Genomic DNA, 17,434 nt, shown 5'->3' on the forward strand with positions numbered 1-17,434 from the left:
GCCTCAACAATGGAATATTATAATATAAACTTATAATACAATCATGATATCGAAAATTTCCATCATCTAAAACAAACCCTTGTTCCCCTGGGCAGTCAGCAGCCATCATCATCACAGCAAAAAGTTTTGACTCACTGAAGGCTCAGATAGTTGTTAGCATTTTGTAACAATAAATTATTTTTAAATTAAGGTATGTACATTATTTTTTAGACAATGCCATTTGACAATTCATAGACTATAGTATAGTGTAAACATAGTTTTTATATGCACTGAGTAATCTCATAATTTGACTGTATGCCTACTCTGTACCCACAAAAATTAAAAGTTAAAAAATTTAAAAAAAATTTGTCTGACTCACTTTATTACAGTGGTCTGTAACTGAACTTACGGTATCTCTGAGGTATGCCTGTACCATGTTTAAAGAGGAATTCACTCATGTTGCCTCCTAATCCTTGTATGATTTTATTTTTACATTTAGCTCATTCATGTAGTTGTTGTTTATTCCTGTTATTTTGTGAGATGTGTATCTAATTTTATCCTTTTTCAAATGGGAACTCAGTTTTACTATCACTGTGTATTTTAAAATTTATCTTTTCCTTAGTGATTTGAAATGCCTTCTTTATAATATACTAAATTTATATATATGTAGGTATCTGTTTCTCATTGTATATGCTATACTAATGGTTTAGTATACGTATATCGTAGTATGGCGTTGTTTATTACAGGTTTTATAGTATATTTTAATGATTATTAGGGCTAAACTTCCTGGTAGATTTTCTTTTTTTTTCAGTATGTTCCCAGCTATTCATGTATATTTATTGCGCTTCATGAATATTAGTAGCAACTTGTCTAGCTAATAAAAATTTTCATTGGTATGTTTATTGAGATTACATTATTTTATAAGTTAAGGAGAACTGCATCTTTAAAATCTTGAATCATTCTATGAATAGGGAATATCTACATTTGTTTGAGACTACTTTTGTGTCTTTCAGTTGTGTTTTAACGTTTTTATTCTCTTAGCTTCACACATTTATTGTTGTTTGTTTTTTTAACTATTTCATCTTCGTTGCTATTGTTAATGGATATTTTCTATAATTATATAATTTTATAATTATATAAAACATTCAAAAGTTTAATGAAATGCATACATCTACAGATTTCAAGATGAGCCAACTCCGTTTAGAACAAATTAAAAGAAATCCATGTTCAAACTGCTGGACAATAATAACGTAATACAAATCTTAAAGCCTGACAGGCTTATTATCATAGGGGAAGGATGATTTGAAAGACGGTGGAATTCTTATCAGAAAACAGGCAGGCTAGAATGAAATGGCACAACAGTTCTAAAGTACTGAATGTAGAATATTAGGTTGACTGTTCTTTTTCTCTATCTTTCTATAGCCTTCTCCCCTTCTAAACATGTCCTCCTGTCTTACAAGGACACCAAATATTTATTCTTTAGTGTTATTGTTATTCATACTAAATCTATGTATGTTGCTATTTTTATCTTACAGTGTTATAACTTTTAAAGTCAAATGCTTTTAAGGAATGTAGACAAAAAAGGAAGCAGCATATGGGCTATTTTGTGTTTACCCACATATCTACCATTTCCCATGCTCATTATTCCTTCTCACAGATTGTAGTTGCCATTTCAGTCTTTTCCTTCATCTTGAAGAAGCCTTGTAAGTTTTTTTTGGTACAGCTGTGGTGATGATGAAGTCTCTTACATTTCTTTCATCCGAACATATCTTGATCTTTATTCTTTAAGTATGTTCTTCCCTGCATGGAATTCTATGTTGATAATCTTTTCCTTTTAGCTCTTTGAATACTTCATTCTAATATTTTCTGACCTACATTAGTTTCTGACAAGTTAACTGTTATTCATTTGTTCCCCTGTATGTAACATGTAGTTTTTTCTGGCCGCTCTCAAGGTTTTTTCCTTATCTTTGGCTTTGGGTAGTTTTATCTCTAGGACTGATTTTTTAAATCATTAAAAACTAGGTATCAATTTGTGGAAGTTTTCAGCCATAAGTTTTACCATTTGACATTATTTCATAAGACTCTCAGGGCCTTTAGTGTTTCTTCAAACTTTTTCTGCCCCTTTTTATTCTGTTGTTTTGTTTTATTTGACTTTTGTAATTCCTATTGCTTTACCGTTAAGTTTACTACTTTTTCTGCCATCTCTAATATGCTATTTAGTCAGTGCTAGTGTTTTTTTCAGTGAAGCCCATAGTATTTTCTATTGCAGTATCTGTTTGAAAATGTATCTTAGTGAGTTATAAACCCCTTTTGAATTATGGGTACATACTTTTATATTCTATTTTAAATATTGAAGTTGGAATATTATTTGATGACTGCTACGCTAGTATAAACAAGAAATAGTGTGTGCCTTTACTTATAATCAGAGATCCTCTTATTACAATATATGCTTACCTCTCCTTACCCATTTAATATTTGAATGATAGTTTTGATGCCTATTTGTGAGATTCATCCTGTCCAGATTCCACTAAATATTACATTGAAATGATATACCTAACTAGAGGAAAACTTTGTTGTGTTACCTCTACAATATCCAGGCATGTGTCAGAGTGAGTTCTTTAGAGGAAAGGAAGATTTATAGAGAACAGTTATTTTCAAAAAGTCAGTCCTTTTTTTACCATGGAATATCATGTAGTCATGACAAATTATATATGTGTGTTTTGTAGTCTTCATTTAAATCTCTTTGTAGTTCTTTATCCATTTGCCTATTAAGATCAGTTTTTTCCTGTAATTCTTTGAACATATATATATATATAAATTTTTTTTCTTTTGAGACGGAATCTTACTCTGTCATCCAGGCTGGAGTGCAGAGGCATGATCTCGGCTCACTACAACCTCCACCTCCCAGGTTCAAGCAATTTCCTCAGTCTCTTGAGTAGCTGAGATTACAGGTATGCTACCATGCCCAGCTAATTTTTTGTATTTTTAGAAGAGATAAGGTTTCACCATGTTGGCCAGGCTGGCCTCGAACACCTGACCTCAGGTGATCTTCCCACCTCAGGTGATCTGTCCGCCTCAGCCTCCCAAAGTGCTGGTGTTACAGGCGTAAGCCACCACGCCTGGTCAACATCTTTATAATAACTTTGCTGAAGTATTTATAGTCTAAATTCAGTAACTGTACCACATTGGAAGCCATTTATCTTGACTCTGCTTTTTACTTACTAGGTGTCATTCTTTTGGGGTTTTTTTGCAGGTATAATAATTTTTTTAAAAGTGGATATTTTATATAATATATTATTGTGACTCTTCTGAAGACTTTTTATTGGTTTTGTTTTAGCTAGCAGGAAACATGCCTGGACATAAAATGTTCTCTCTCCCATATTGTAGACAGCAACTCACCTGTCTCCTTAATTCTTGTTGCTTTCTGCTGCTGTTTTTGGCTTTTCCTCTTTTGTGTCTCCTTAAACTTGTACATTTTCCTCTTTTGTCTCTCTCTTAAACTTGTACATTTGAACTCTTGAGAAGAAAGGGAAAAATAATAGGCAAATTGTTTTTTAAGTGTTGATACTCCCTTAGTGTATAATATTATGTAACCAGTATACATTATATTTGCTAGTTTTTTATAATATTAAATTTTTTGTTGAAATTACATAGAACAAAATCTATGTTTTGTTTTCTTTTTTCAGTTCTTTATGTTTTGTCAAATACGCAGTCTTATAACCACAACTAAAATTGATTCAGAACAGTTCCATCATTCCCCCAAACATTATCTCGTTCTACCCATTGTCAAACTTTTCTACCCCAACCCTCTGCCACCATGAGGTCCCCATTATTTGTCATGGAAGGAGAAGACTTCTCTTTTAATTCTTTTAGTCTATGCTTGGTAAGCAGTTCCTAGATTTATACTCCCTTTGAGTTCAGTACAGGGGATATGAGTAGAAAATAAAACTCACTGCCAGGTTTATTTTTGCTTTTATTATCATTTTTAATAGACACATAATAATTGTGCCTATTTATGGGGTACAGTGTGTTATTTTGACACATGTATACAATGTGTAATGATCGTATCAGGGTATTTAGCATATTCATTTCCTTAAACATTTGTGATTTCTTTGTGTTGGGAATATTCAAAATCCACTCCTAGCTATTTGGAAATACATAATAAATTGCTGCTATTATAGTCACTATATAATACTATAGAACACTAGAACTTACTTCTCCTATCTGTTTATCTGTGAACAACTCTTTGGCTATACCTTGCTCTCCACCTCACCTCTAGAAACTACTATTCTACTCTCCACCATTGTGAGATCAACTTTGTTGTTGTTGTTGTTGTTGTTGTTGTTTTGGAGATGGAGTTTCGCTCTTGTTGCCCAGGCTGAAGTGCAATGGCATGATCTCGGCTCACCGCAACCTCTGCCTCCCGGGTTCAAGTGATTCTGCTGCTTCAGCCTCCCAAGTAGCTGGGATTACAGGCATGCGCCACCACGACCAGCTAATTTTGTATTTTTAGTGGAGACGGGGTTTCTCCATGTTGGTCAGGTGGGTCTCAAACTCCCGACCTCAGGTGATTTGTCCACCTCGGCCTCCCAAAGTGCTGGGATTACAGGTGTGAGCCACCGTGCCTGGCCAACTTTTTTACCTTTCATTTATCAGTAAGAACATGTGATATTTACCTTTCTGTGCCTGGCTTATTTCTCTTAACATAATGTCATTTATGTTGCCACAAATAACAGAACTTCCTTCTTTTTTATGGTGAAATAGTATTTTGATATCTATTCATCTGCTGATGGACACTTCAGTTATTTCATGTCTTGCCTATTGTTAGTATTGCTGCAATAAACATGTGATCGTAGCTATATCTTCGGCATACTATTTTCCTTTATATATGGACCCAGTGGTGGGATTGCTGGATCATATGATAATTCTATTTTTAGTTTTTTATTGTTTTCCATAATGGTTATGCTAATTTACATTTCAATCAAAAGTGTATAAGACATTCCCTTTCTCCTCCTCATTGCTAGCATTTGGTATTATTAATTATAACATTGTTTTTGATAATAAGCATTCTAATAATTAGGGTAAGGTGATTATTTCATTGTTGTTTTCATTTGCGTTTCCCTGATGATTAGTGACATTTAGAGTGTTTTCATGTACCTGTGAGCTATTTATGTCTCTCTCTCTCTCTCTCTCTCTTTTTTTTTTTTTTAAGTATAGCGTCTTGCTATGATGCCTAGACTGGTCTCAAACTCCTGGGTGCAAGCCATTTTCTCCCCTCAGCCTCATGAGTAGCATGTATTACAGGTGTGAGTCACTCCACTCAACTGGTCTTTTGAAAGATATTGATTCAGACCTTTTACCTATTTTTTAAATTGGATTTTTCATTTTATTGCTTTTAAGTTCCTTGGATATTAGTCCCTTGCTGGAAGAAATTCAAGCATTTTCTCTCTTCTTGCAGGTTGTTTCTTAACTCTTGATTTTGTGTAGAAGATTTTTAGTTTAATATAATCCCATTTGTCTGTTTTTTGTTTTGTTGCCTGTACTTTTGAGGTCGATTTCATAAAATATTTTCCCATAACAATCTCTGAAGCGTTTTCCCCTATGCTTTCTTCTAGTAACTTAATATTTTTGGGTCTTAGATTTTAAGTCTTTAATCCATTTTGAGTTGATTTTTTGAGTATGGTGAGAGATAGGGGTCTAGTTTATTTTTCTGCATATAAGCATCCAGTTCTTCCAGCACCGTTTATTGAAAAGACTCACCATTCTCGGGAATATTCTTGTCTTTATTTGTTCTGATATGTGGGAATCCCTATCTGGCTAAGCCTTTAGCCACACAATCTCAAATGGTATGTAAATGGCCCTGAGGTGTTCTTTGCACATCAAAGTTAATTTTTTTTAATTATCCTGAAAACAAAAGTGTAAATGAGGTCATCATTTCGTTTTCAGATTGCCATTTACTATTTTGAATGGTTTTCTGCTTTAATAAATTATTAGGTATTTTTACTTTTTCATGTTTTATTCATTTATTTAGTACACTTATTTATTGACACTACTATAGCTCTGGTTATAGTGATACAAAGAAGAATAAGAGTTTACAGTTTTGTCAGGTAGATAAACACATAGAAGGTCATTTTAAAACATGGTAAGTGGTAATGCTGATATCCAGAGTGAGTTGAGGGTTTTAAGAAGAGTTACCTATCCTGGGTTGGAATTCTTCATGTATTTGTATATTCATGTCTCTAATAAATGATAAATCTTTCATAGGATTCAACATGTATTTATTGAGTTGAATTGAGGGAAGTAAGCATCGGAATAGAGGTTATAAACTGTTGACCCAAAATGTGACATAAAAAACATGTTTTATTCCATTTGCAGTATGAGTTTTTTTGGAAGGAAAACATATTTATTCCAAGATTCATTGACTGGGATTTTTAAGCGTTCTTTCTTCCATAGAGCACCAGAGTGTTGATAGTGTGCTAGGGGTTCCTATGTTTTCTGGCATGAGCTCCCATCCTCTGAGGGTCATGAGAAGGATAGTGGATTAATCCTGGAGTCCTCATGAAAGGAAGGGATGGTCCCATTGAGGTGAATATATGTAGCCTAAATCCTAGGGTTGGGGGGTGTAGAAAACTAGGGGCTGGTGGCTGGGCAATGTTCACCACAGCTGGAGGACCATGTTGGATGCATCTTCTGCTGCTGTAGGAAGAGGAAGAGCTCATGGCAGTGCTGGAATAGGCTGTAGCTGGATCCCAGAGTCTGCCATCTGTTCTGTTTTTCTTTTTCTCTGGATGCTTGGGATCTTCCCCATTTTATGTTGAGTCTACAGCCATTGACAGTCAACTTATTAAAGGACTTCTCAGCAGCCACTTCTGCAGACTGCCCTGTGGAAACCTGGATGAAAGGACACTGCTCTCTCTGAACAACGGTAATCATCTGCATCTCTCCAAACTGGTAGTGATGATGTCTTAGATCTGTCTCAGAAATGGTATTACCCAGACTACCAATATATAGTGAGGATAACCTTGTCCTCTGATGGGTCCAGATGGGGCATGATTGAAGCCTACTTTAGATGCTTATCTGTTTCTGGATCATTGATTCCATAATATTTGTGTGTAATATTCTGATCGGCAAGGGGATCATCTAGATCTATAGGCTTCTTATGTCTGCATGGACATTCCTCTCCTCTCTTACACTCTTTTTTCACCCAGAAGGAGCAAAGGTGGGGTTTCTCCTTTGGTAGGAGGGTGTGGTCCAAGCTGGATTGAGTAGCATGTCACTGGTCAGTGTGGCTTTTTCCCCAGCAGGCAAACTGGCCATGTTCCATCAGAGCTAGAAATCCCTGTTTCTCATATTCTACATGTAGAACTCTTTTTTTTTGGCATCTTACTTTGGCAGGTCACCTTCAGAAGACAATTCTGCATCATTAACCTGGATGGGCAGTCTGTGCTTTAGGTCTTAAGATTTAGGCCTAACAGACATGCTTCAATTTATTGCAGGTTTGGCACACTTCTGTCTTCTTGAAATGCGTGTGGACCCCAGGGCACAAGCAAAACACTGAATAACCTGGCACAAATTTTGCGTTCCTTCTTGCTTTTTTCTTTGGCTATGTAATATGTATAGATTTCTGCAAGACATTCCTGGCACAGAACAAGAAAGTCCGCCCTCTCCCAGTTTTGCTTGTTGTAAGCTTGGGAACCCAGAGAGATCACCATCTTTAGAGCATCTGAAGGCAGTGGTAGCTATTGAGGTGGAAGAGAGGACTGCCACAATCCTATCAGACCCAGCCCCAAATTTCATGATTTTTCTGCAAGAATAATGAAATGGATGACCTTGCAGTCCAGTTTTTTCATAAGTGTCTTTATCCAGTATGAAATTAATTTCCCTGTTAATGATAGGTCTTTCCAAGAAGGGAGTGAGTTTGGAGAAAAGAAGATACAAGGGGAGACTTTCAGTTTGGAAAACCTGTATGTCTTTTTATACAGTATATATATTTTTATCATTAGAGATAGAAGAAACATGAGTGTTGGTACTATTGTGTAGAAGAACAGCAGTATTACCTTCATCAATATTTGCATTTGCATAGCAGGAACCTTTGGGGACCCATTGTGGCTATAGTCACTTGTAATTGTGACAGTGGATCTCTTTGAGATGTCAGTGGCATGACTTTGTGTGGCCACAGTTGAATTTCTCACAAATCACCAAGTGGCTGCCCTTCTTAAGCTAGGTGGGATGCCCCCCTTTATCACACCTCTTTCCTCTGCCTTTGCTTCTGTGGCAGCTCAAGAAATTGTGAGCCATCATCACTTCTCCTGGAGGGCATGGACTTCTCTCTCTCAGAGTTTCTGGGAAGCCAGAAAACTTATGGCTGGGCTTGACACTTGTGTCCTGTAGCAAACTTCCTGACTAAAGCAGTGGCTTTCAATTAGCATGGTCCATGAAACACCAGTATTCAAAAGAATGTTCAGGGATACCTCCTGTTTGAGGAAGAGAAGAAAGTGGGGCTCTGAGATCCCGGCTCCAAATTCAACCTGAACAGTTCCTTTTTGATCATTTGTGTATTATAGATTTCTGTCAGTCAAAAATATTTGAAGTCCATCTTTGATCAGTATTATCTTTTCATCATTTCACTATGTAGGATAACAAGTTCCACAAGATTGATGCCTGATACATATTATACTACACTCTTTTTGTCCTACAGCATTTTTTTTCAGGATCAGTTATGTCAGTCCTTTTGGCTCCTCAAAATTTTGTTTTGAGACTATGGACAAATATATTTCTAGCTCTTATCTCCTGATAGATATATATCAGAATAGAATATAACACCTCAAAGTAGGTGCAGCTGTGTTTTTGACAAGGCTTATTATGATACACTTTCTTTAAAAAAAAAAACCTCCCTTAGTCAATACAGATTTTTATTGAATATCTACTTTGATATTTTGTTGAATGTCAACTGCCAATGATAATGGTCATGTTTTAGATCATTTTGGCAGTAGGTACATATTGTTTCATTGGGGAATACTACAGTAAGACTGGCAATAAACTACATTTAGAAGTTTTTACTGAAATCATTTGTTTTGTCTCCTCTATCTTTGACCTGTTGTTCCCATGTGGAATCTATATACTCTCATCTGACCCATAATTCTCATCCAGTACTTCACCTAGGCCTGTGTTTCATTTTAAGTAATTTCACCTTCTTCCACTCTTTTCCACTTGTTAAGTTGTGGATGGCTTAGGCCTGAATTGACTGTTCTTCCCTGAAGTTTTGCACATAGATTATAAAGTATGTTAAATAATGAAAATATGTCATCTAAAATCTATATAATGCTTTCAATTTTACTACTTCAGGAACAAATTAGAACAATAAAGTCATAGAATTTTAAAGTTGAATTACACTTGAGAAATTATTTAAACCAACCCTTGTATAAGTTTGAGCCAAATGAAATTGACATTTTTACAGGCTATAAATGATTGAATATTGGTGATTTGATATGATTCAATGCAATACAAATTAGAAATTTTCACTAGAGAAAGGTTTCAAACTCTTATTTTCTTATTTTGTTATGTTGCAATGCTAATTACTTTTATTGTAGTTATAAAGCATCAAAAAGATTTTATATATATATATGTATATATATGAAGGACTTAATGAGATTCCTGGAACATCAAGAGCATCCCTTCTCTAGGTTACTAGTAACAGTAGTAATAGTAGCTATTGTTATTAATAATGGGGCTATTTCATGGCATGATTGAGATGATAAATTGATTAGAAAATTTCCAAGAATTTCACATTTACCAGAGAGATGCAAACTTTTTCATATCTTAAGCTTCCTTATCCCTCACTTTCCAGGTTGAGTTAAATCACATTTGAAGTAAATAGAGATTTGTGCCAACTGCAAATTATGTTTGAGTTGGTATTATGATGCTGTCAATATCTCTTTTCAAGTTCAAAAAGTAATGATTTCAGATGGCTGTATGGCTGCTTTCATTTCTCTGTTCATTCAAAGTTAAATATGGAAAGAATTGCTACATTTTATGCATAGAATATAATTATCTATCATTCCACTTAAAAATCATATTAGAGTTTCACTGTATGAATCTACCAGTCACTAGTAAGCTGTTCAGTTGATTACACTAGTTTTCACATCAGAACTGATTTCTCATGTTTAGCTAATTCTCCTTAATGATGAAAAGTAATAAAGAACAAATTTGTATGTGTGAAGAGTTATGGCTTAATCTCCCATGTGGATTAAAATGCACTGAATTCACCCCTCCCTCCTATAATGCTTTTTAATTTCCCTGGTAGAAGCAGTTCATGCAAAGCTCTGTTCTGTCCTCATCACCAGTTCTGTGAGGCTGTCGCTTATGCCACCTCAGTAATGTTTTATGGGTGTGTTTTAAAATAGTAATAAAGTTTCCTATGTAGAACTTCAATTATGAGGGTTATCAAAATAGGACAAACTAATATAATTTGTGATTGCATAAAATAAAGGAAGCAGGGGTACCATGGGGACCTAATGAATCATAGGATGGAAACAGTTTCTTGCTAACTAAACATTCATACTTTGTACTAAGCCAGAGCATGTATATGTAGTTCAGCAAACCGGAACACACTCTGTGTTTACATGAATGGGATATGAAGTAGTCCACAAATACCATCTGGGAAAAAATTCTTGGCCTTTCTATCTGGTACTGTGGAGTAAATTAAGCATATGTTTAGAATAAACAGACTAAAAACACACCTGCTTTTGGGAAAACACACACGTATGGTCACATCCGCGTACAGAGTGGTTCAAAATAGAACATTTTGTGTTGGTAAAATCTGATTACTTTTCTTCATTTTTACTTCTTATGAATAAGTATTATGGAAAATTTCCTGATTATTTCTGTATAGCACTACTTGTTTGTAATTGATTGCTCCTAATATCTTCTACTTAAATTAGTCTTATTTTCTCTCATATGTTACTACCTCATGCATCAATAAATACACTTGTCTTTTTAAAAAAAAATAAGTAACAATTGACTGATACTTAGTTTTTAAAATGGGCATATTCTAGGTAGAATGCCTCTTATGCTACATTTTCCCTACCAATTGCCATGGAGAGTTTGCTAAAGGCATGACACAGAAGACCAACTGGGAAGGGATTCTCAGTCTTTTCTCCCACTCTTAACATATTTTTTTCCCACTGTAGTATATCCCACTAACCAATTCATTTTGAAAAGCAGTCTTTACTTCAGTGTCACAGAATTTTGGAGCATAAATTGTTTTCACTTACAGTAAATTACAAGTATTGTCTTATGTTACTTGGTTTTCTTAGCATAAATATAAAATAGCATCTTCTCACCTTTCCATTTGTGTTTCTTTTCTTGCATCAGGCTTTTCTCCCTAAAGGTTCTTCCTTTTTTTCCCCACTGGTCTGCTAGACTCCTATCCCTTGACTTAAGCTAAGTTCTAGCCACTTGTATCCTGTGCTGTGCTTGGATTTTAATCTGTGCTGAATGTTTCAGTTCAGGCTAAAATTTCTCATAAATGCTTAGGTTCCAAGTATTTCAGATTTACCAGAGAGATGCAAACTTTTATAAAACTCCCACTCTCCAGATTGAATTGCATGTCTTCATTGTGATAGGCGGAGATTTGTGCCAACTTGAAATTGTGTGACTGAGTCTATATTATGCTTTTGATAATATCCAATGTTAAATGAAGTTCAAAACTGTCATGATTTCTGATGACTGTGTGGCTGCTTTCACTACTCTATTAAATATGTGTAGAATATAATTTGTTTTATGCATAGAACATAATTATCTAACCTTCCATTTGAAAATCATATTAGATTTTTTTCTGTGTGAATCTACCCGACAACTAGTAAGCCATTCAGTCTGTTGAACTATGCTTTCATATGTGAATCTATTCTCTGGATTATTTTGGAATTATTCATAATCTTGAATTACAAAAGTAATGAAGAATAAACATATCTGAGGAGAGTAACTGTTCAGTCTCCCATCTTGATTAGCATGCATCAAGTTCTCTCTTTCTTTGTTCTTACTTTTGTGCTTTTCAATTTGGCAGATGTTTTCCAAGTATTCTATTCTCATTTATCAGTTTTCTTTTCTCCTCTGTTTCTGAACTAAGAGATTGTTTAAAACTTCCACTTTCCAGTTCTTTTCCAAGATCTTTGAATGTCTTTTCTTTATCCATAACTCCACATCTTCTTTCCCCATTGCTGTCGTTAGTCTTGATTAGTGTTAAGTTTCTGCCGAAAAGAAGAAAATAACAGTTAGTAAATATCTACTATGTGTGAGGCCGTCTTCTAAAGAGTTTGCTTATATTATTTTATTGTATATATAGGCCATTTTCCAGGTTTTAAATAAAACATTTCTATATAGCTTTTAACTTATGAAATTTTAACCTAGCTTGGCTTTATCCTATTTTTTATAAAATATAATTAGCACTTTTATTTATTTCTCAGATCTCAGTATTACATATTCTTCTACACTTGAAGAACATATAATTATTTTGTAAAATATGTATTTTATCCCTTTAGATTCTGATATGAACTCTTCACATCCATTGTGATGTTTTATTAGGGGTGTTATTTTACTACATTGTGTTAGGGAACAAATTATTTATGCTGATAATTTCAATTCTAGTCATTCTCACATCTCTGAGTGAATTTATAAATCACATTCTTAGTTTCCCAAGCATATATTAACTGTCCTCAGAGACTTCTCTACTAGTTGTTGTGAAACTCTAAGTATATATATAAAATTTGATATTCAAAAGGTATTTATATCTGAAGCACTAGAATAAAATTGACTTCAATTTTTTGTTTTGTTTTGTTTTGCGATGAAGTCTCACTCTTGTTCCCCAGGCTGGAGTGCGATGGCACGATCTCAGCTCAATGGAACCTCCACCTCCCAGTTTCAAGTAATTCTCCTGCCTCGGCCTCCCGAGTAGCTGGGATTACAGGTACCTACCAGCACGCCCAGCTAGTTTTGTATTTTAGTAGAGACATGGTTTCACCATGTTGGCCAGGCTGGTCTAGAGCTCCTGACCTCAGGTGATCCACCCTCCTCGGCCTCCCAAAGTGCTGGGATGACAGGCGTGAGCCACCGCACCTGGCCAACTTCAAATTTTGTAATCAAATGGAAAGAGAAAGTCTATTAAATAAATGTGTCAATTAGAAAGGCTTAAGAAAACATCTTCAGCATGTTTTAAGACTAATTTTGAAAATGATGTTTATCAGTAAAATTTTACTGACTTTGCACTTCTAGTTCAACTAAGAATATGACATTAAGTAATAAATTCAGCACAAATACTGTAAAATCATGTTCAGTATCCCGAATTTTTTAAAGAGTTTCTTTATGTGTTTTTTGGGTTTTTTTGCAGTAGAATAGGAGGAAAATTGAATGGGAAAGGCCAAGGCAATTAATCAGGCAGATGCTGATAAGAAACAGCAAGAAGTTGTGACAGTATAGAGCCGAGATAAAATAATTGCTAAAACACAAATACACACAATTATAGGTTATCTCGTTGGTTTACAAGTAAAACATAATGTAAAGTATGTTCCAGAAAATATATATTAAGATATTAAAAGCCTCCTAACTTTTGGTTGCCGAGAATATCATTCTGGTTTATTTAGCCCAGTACGCTTATTGATATCTGTAGCCATATAAAACATAAAATATAAAATTTATATTTTATTTATATAAAATGACCAAAACTTTTCCTCCCCAAAACTGTAATGACCAAAGACTTTTAAATGACCAAAACCTTTTCTCTCTAAAACTGTATATAAAGATTCCATAATTTAGCAAATATCCTTAAGGAATTAAGGGAAAATGTTTTAAAACTTTCTGTGTTTGTATCTCTTTGGCAGAGTGGCATCACTTATAAGAAACATCTCACTTAACTACTTCCAGTAAACCTAGAGAGTTAGAAGATAGAAGATACTCTCTTCACTTTATAGGTTTAGAAACTGAAGAACAGAAAGATTAAGCAACTTGCCCGCAGTCACATAGCTTATAAGCAGTAGATATGGAATTCAAACCATTTCTTCTCTAGACAGTTTGGGGATTTCCTTAGTAGAGAAAATATGCTGTTTTTTTAGTGGATACTTACCTAACTGAATTTACTGTATGTCTGTAAGGTCCTTTCTAATTCTGAGTATTCTGTGGTTCTCTGCAGTAAAAGAATATTGTTTTCAGAGTAGTATTTACATTTTGCAAAGAGTTAGTGAAGAGTGGTTGAAAAGAAGTGATTGAAAAGAGAAGTGCCACGAAAGGTAAAGCACAATCTTCTTTTGGTATGGAAAATACAAATTCAGTTTCAAGTCTATGATAAATATTTATCATATTTGAAGTTTGCAGAGAGAAGGAATAGCATTCTTAACATGAGAAATGGTGTTTATGGCCAACAAAACATAATGTAGGCATAAGTTATAATTTCATAACATTAAAATAGGAATCATTTGATAGACCACTGGACAAAGGTAATTAAATATATAAGAAAGAAGGAATTTAAACATACTTGAAAAGGATATTTAAAATATTGTGAACTTTCCAGAAATCAACCATATTATTGATTGCTTTGGTATTAAACTTTAAGAAGAGAAGTTTTAGTAGAATCTTTTCCTTGAGCACTGAAGTTTCTCTTTGTAGACTGTTTTTATTAAGAAGATCAATAGACTTGATGTAAGATTTGATGATAATACAAGAATTAAAAGAACTGTATTCCTAATAAAATGTTTATGGTTCACATATACTTAAAAGAATAATAGTTTTTTTCATTAGTTAACTTTTACTCCCGNCTCCCACTCTTAACATATTTTTTTCCCACTGTAGTATATCCCACTAACCAATTCATTTTGAAAAGCAGTCTTTACTTCAGTGTCACAGAATTTTGGAGCATAAATTGTTTTCACTTACAGTAAATTACAAGTATTGTCTTATGTTACTTGGTTTTCTTAGCATAAATATAAAATAGCATCTTCTCACCTTTCCATTTGTGTTTCTTTTCTTGCATCAGGCTTTTCTCCCTAAAGGTTCTTCCTTTTTTTCCCCACTGGTCTGCTAGACTCCTATCCCTTGACTTAAGCTAAGTTCTAGCCACTTGTATCCTGTGCTGTGCTTGGATTTTTAATCTGTGCTGAATGTTTCAGTTCAGGCTAAAATTTCTCATAAATGCTTAGGTTCCAAGTATTTCAGATTTACCAGAGAGATGCAAACTTTTTATAAAACTCCCACTCTCCAGATTGAATTGCATGTCTTCATTGTGATAGGCGGAGATTTGTGCCAACTTGAAATTGTGTGACTGAGTCTATATTATGCTTTTGATAATATCCAATGTTAAATGAAGTTCAAAAACTGTCATGATTTCTGATGACTGTGTGGCTGCTTTCACTACTCTATTAAATATGTGTAGAATATAATTTGTTTTATGCATAGAACATAATTATCTAACCTTCCATTTGAAAATCATATTAGATTTTTTTCTGTGTGAATCTACCCGACAACTAGTAAGCCATTCAGTCTGTTGAACTATGCTTTCATATGTGAATCTATTCTCTGGATTATTTTTGGAATTATTCATAATCTTGAATTACAAAAAGTAATGAAGAATAAACATATCTGAGGAGAGTAACTGTTCAGTCTCCCATCTTGATTAGCATGCATCAAGTTCTCTCTTTCTTTGTTCTTACTTTTTGTGCTTTTCAATTTGGCAGATGTTTTCCAAGTATTCTATTCTCATTTATCAGTTTTTCTTTTCTCCTCTGTATCTGAACTAAGAGATTGTTTAAAACTTCCACTTTCCAGTTCTTTTTCCAAGATCTTTGAATGTCTTTTCTTTATCCATAACTCCACATCTTCTTTCCCCATTGCTGTCGTTAGTCTTGATTAGTGTTAAGTTTCTGCCGAAAAGAAGAAAATAACAGTTAGTAAATATCTACTATGTGTGAGGCCGTCTTCTAAAGAGTTTGCTTATATTATTTTATTGTATATATAGGCCATTTTCCAGGTTTTAAATAAAAACATTTCTATATAGCTTTTTAACTTATGAAATTTTAACCTAGCTTGGCTTTATCCTATTTTTTATAAAAATATAATTAGCACTTTTATTTATTTCTCAGATCTCAGTATTACATATTCTTCTACACTTGAAGAACATATAATTATTTTGTAAAATATGTATTTTTATCCCTTTAGATTCTGATATGAACTCTTCACATCCATTGTGATGTTTTATTAGGGGTGTTATTTTACTACATTGTGTTAGGGAACAAATTATTTATGCTGATAATTTCAATTCTAGTCATTCTCACATCTCTGAGTGAATTTATAAATCACATTCTTAGTTTCCCAAGCATATATTAACTGTCCTCAGAGACTTCTCTACTAGTTGTTGTGAAACTCTAAGTATATATATAAAATTTGATATTCAAAAGGTATTTATATCTGAAGCACTAGAATAAAATTGACTTCAATTTTTTGTTTTGTTTTGTTTTGCGATGAAGTCTCACTCTTGTTCCCCAGGCTGGAGTGCGATGGCACGATCTCAGCTCAATGGAACCTCCACCTCCCAGTTTCAAGTAATTCTCCTGCCTCGGCCTCCCGAGTAGCTGGGATTACAGGTACCTACCAGCACGCCCAGCTAGTTTTTGTATTTTTAGTAGAGACATGGTTTCACCATGTTGGCCAGGCTGGTCTAGAGCTCCTGACCTCAGGTGATCCACCCTCCTCGGCCTCCCAAAGTGCTGGGATGACAGGCGTGAGCCACCGCACCTGGCCAACTTCAAATTTTGTAATCAAATGGAAAGAGAAAGTCTATTAAATAAATGTGTCAATTAGAAAGGCTTAAGAAAACATCTTCAGCATGTTTTAAGACTAATTTTGAAAATGATGTTTATCAGTAAAATTTTTACTGACTTTGCACTTCTAGTTCAACTAAGAATATGACATTAAGTAATAAATTCAGCACAAATACTGTAAAAATCATGTTCAGTATCCCGAATTTTTTAAAGAGTTTCTTTATGTGTTTTTTGGGTTTTTTTGCAGTAGAATAGGAGGAAAATTGAATGGGAAAGGCCAAGGCAATTAATCAGGCAGATGCTGATAAGAAACAGCAAGAAGTTGTGACAGTATAGAGCCGAGATAAAATAATTGCTAAAAACACAAATACACACAATTATAGGTTATCTCGTTGGTTTACAAGTAAAACATAATGTAAAGTATGTTCCAGAAAATATATATTAAGATATTAAAAGCCTCCTAACTTTTTGGTTGCCGAGAATATCATTCTGGTTTATTTAGCCCAGTACGCTTATTGATATCTGTAGCCATATAAAACATAAAATATAAAATTTATATTTTATTTATATAAAATGACCAAAACTTTTTCCTCCCCAAAACTGTAATGACCAAAGACTTTTAAATGACCAAAACCTTTTTCTCTCTAAAACTG

The 17,434-nt window shown here is 34.1% G+C and overlaps 1 protein-coding gene across 2 annotated transcripts in view; it reads left to right on the top strand.

Moving 5' to 3' along the window:
- The window catches only part of SUPT3H (SPT3 homolog, SAGA and STAGA complex component), a 548,315-nt gene that overhangs the window by 282,434 nt on the left and 248,447 nt on the right, over nt 1-17,434 (top strand). The gene's annotated exons all lie outside the window — the stretch shown is intronic.

The sequence above is a fragment of the Rhinopithecus bieti genome, unplaced genomic scaffold, assembly GCF_001698545.2.
Source record: "Rhinopithecus bieti isolate Rb0 unplaced genomic scaffold, ASM169854v2 scaffold_9981, whole genome shotgun sequence".
Lineage (NCBI taxonomy): Eukaryota > Metazoa > Chordata > Mammalia > Primates > Cercopithecidae > Rhinopithecus > Rhinopithecus bieti.